Raw genomic sequence first — 3,468 nt, 5'->3', positions numbered from 1 at the left:
AGCTTAGGCTTTTCGGCATCCTTGAATTTGTCTTGGGATGCCTTGGGCATCCCCAAGCTTGAGCTCTTTCCACTCTTTATCCCTTTGTCCATGAGAACATCACCCAAAACTTGAAAACTTCACAACACAAAACTTAAACACAAACTCGTGATATCATGAGCACAAGAAAACAAACTACCACATCTTTAGGTACTGTAGCAAACTTGATTTATATTTATATTGGTGTTAAATTACTATATTCTCACTTTTCCATGGCTAGTACCCCCCCCCCCCCGATACTATCCATAGTTTCATCAAAACAAGCAACCAACTCAACAAAAACAGAACCTGTCAAAAACAGACCAGTCTGTAGCAATCTGTATACTTCGTATATACTTATGGTACCTCTAACATTCTGAAAAATTACGACTGCCTGGGAAAAAGGCATATAAACCAGTAGAAAAAGAATCAACTCAAAATCTCTTTCTGAATAAAAATGAAAAATAATCTCGTGAGCCAAAAGTTTTTGTCTTTTTTCAGCAGGATCAAACAACCATCACCAAGACTAGTCATAAAGGTTTTGCTTGGCTCAAACACAAAAAGAAACACAAAAGACACAATCATAACATAATTATGATGGTGTGGACGCAACAAAACAGAAAGAAAAAGATAAATTCGTTGGGTTGCCTCCCAACAAGCGCTATTGCTTAACGCCCTTAGCTAGGCATAAGGCGATAGAATCACGTATCGTCGTCTTTGGTGCTCAAACCATAAGTAGCCCTCATCATAGATTCATAACGTAATCTTATTTTATTTCTAGGAAAATGCTCCATGCCCTTCTTTAAAGGAAATTGAAATCTAATATTCCCTTCCTTCATATCGATGATAGCACCGATAGTCCTTAGGAAAGGTCTACCAAGAATGATAGGGCATGTAGGATTACAATCAATGTCAAGCACAATGAAATCCACGGGTACATAGTTCCTATTTGCAATAATAAGAACATCATTGATCCTTCCCATGGGTTTCTTGACAGTAGAATCCGCAAGATGAAAATTAAGAGAACACTCCTCAATCTCATTAAAAGCCAGAACATCACATAAAGACTTTGGAATCGCGGAAACACTAGCACCCAAATCACACAAAGCATTGCATTCATAGTTTTTTTTATTTTGATAGTAGGTTCCCACTCATCATGAAGCTTTCTAGGGATAGAAACTTCCAATTCAAGTTTCTCTTCAAGATATTTTATCATAGCTTCGACGATATGATCGGTAAAGGCCTTGTTTTGGCTATAAGCGTGTGGAGAGTTTAGCATGGATTGCATCAAGGAAATGCATTCAATCAAGGAGCAATCATCATAATTGAATTCCTTGAAATCCAAAGTAGTAATTTCATTACTACTCAAGGTTTTAATATCTTCTACTCCACTTTCAATGCTTTTAGCATCAAGATATATGGACTCTGAATCATTAGGGCATTTTTCAACCAAAGTGGATTCATATCCAGACCCATCATCATTAGGTTTGACACAAGAAAACAAAGATTCAATGGGAGTCACACCAAGCACTTTAAGATCTTCGTGATTCTTATCACGAGAATATGCCCTTTTAAGTCATTCATGTCTAGCATGAATTTGGGCGGTTCTTTCTTTGCTCTCACTAATGGAAACACGCATAGCTTTCAAAGTTTCATCCATATTGATCTTGGGAGGAGCACGTTTAACTTTCAAAGCATCAATATCACTAGACATTCGATCAACGCTCCTAGCCAAATCGTCAATTTTGAGTAGTTTTTCCTCTATGGACGCATTGAAAATCTTTTGTGAGTTGATAAACTCTTTGATATTACTCTCTAGATTAGAGGGTAATATATTGTAATTTCCATAAGTATTGTTGTAGGAGTTGCCAAAGTTATTAGAGGGGTTACTAGGAGAAGGCCTAGGAACATAGTTTCCTCTAAAAGCATTGTTGTTGCCAAAATTATTCCTACCAACAAAATTAACGTCCAAGCTAGTATTGATCCTATCAATCAAGGAAGACAAGGGCATGCCATTAGGATCTAAAGGAGCACTTCTACTAGCAACCATATTCATTAACTCATCCATCTTAGCACTTAACGAGTTAATTTCTTCTATAGTGTGTACCTTTTTACTAGTGGATGACCTTTTAGTGTGCCACTGAGAGTAGTTTGTCATGATATTGTCTAGGAGTTTTGTGGCTTCTCCTAACGTGATTTCCATGAACGTTCCACCTGAGGCAGAGTCCAAGATATTTCTGGAAGCGAAATTCAAGCCAGCGTAGAAGATTTGTATAATCATCCAAAGACTCAAGCCATGAGCGGGACAATTTCTAATCATCAATTTCATTCTCTCCCAAGATTGTGCAACATATTCATGATCAAGTTTATTAAAATTCATGATATCATTACGGAGAGAGATAATCTTAGCCGGCGGAAAATACTTGGATATATAAGCATCTTTGCACTTGTTCCAAGAATCAATACTATTTTTGGGCAAAGACGAAAACCAAGTTTTTGCTCGATCTCGCAACGAGAACGGAAAAAGCTTCAATTTAATCACATCATTATCCACATCTTTCTTCTTTTGCATATCGCAAAGCTCAATGAAGGTATTAAGATGGGATGCGGCATCTTCACTAGGAAGGCCGGAGAATTGCTCTTTCATAACAAGATTCAGCAAAGCAGCATTGATTTCGTATGATTCTGCACTAGTGGCGGGAGCAATCAGAGTACCAATAAAGTCATTATTATTAGTATTCAAGAAGTCACAAAGTTTGGTGTTTTCAGTCATGGTGACTTCAACAAGCAAGCAAGCACACAAGCGAACAGAAAGCAAGCGAGAGAAAAGGGCGAACAAAAAAGGCAATTATTTTTGTAAATTTTTGTTTTTCAGAAGTGGGGGAGAGGGAAATGAGAGGCAAAAAAGTAAATGCAAGAGATGAGTTTGTGACACTTACTTGGATGTGTTCTTGACTTGATCCTCCCTGGCAACGGCGCCAGAAATCCTTCTGCTGCCTCTTGAGCTTGCGTTGGTTTTTCCCTTGAAGAGGAAAGGGTGATGCAGCATAGGAGCAGTAAGTATTTCCCTCAGTTTGAGAACCAAGGTATCAATCCAGTAGGAGAATCGCGTCAAGTCCAGAGTAGGTGCGCAAACACAAAAGAGCTTGCACCCAACGCTATAAAGGGGTTGTCAATCCCTTCAAGATTGATTGCAAAATGAGATCTGAAGGCGGAAAGTGCAACGAAGTAAAATAGTAAGGCTGAAAATATGGTGTGAAGTAGACCCGGGGGCCACAGTGTTCACTAGAGGCTTCTCTCAAAATAGCAAATATTACGGTGGGTGAACAAATTACTGTCGAGCAATTGATAGAACCGCGCAAATTCATGACGATATCTAAGGCAATGATCATACATATAGGCATCACGTTCGAGACAAGTAGACCGATACTTTCTGCATCTACTACTAAT

Source organism: Hordeum vulgare, chromosome 7H, assembly GCF_904849725.1.
Source record: "Hordeum vulgare subsp. vulgare chromosome 7H, MorexV3_pseudomolecules_assembly, whole genome shotgun sequence".
Taxonomy (NCBI): domain Eukaryota; kingdom Viridiplantae; phylum Streptophyta; class Magnoliopsida; order Poales; family Poaceae; genus Hordeum; species Hordeum vulgare.
Note: the sequence above shows the minus strand (reverse complement) of the source record.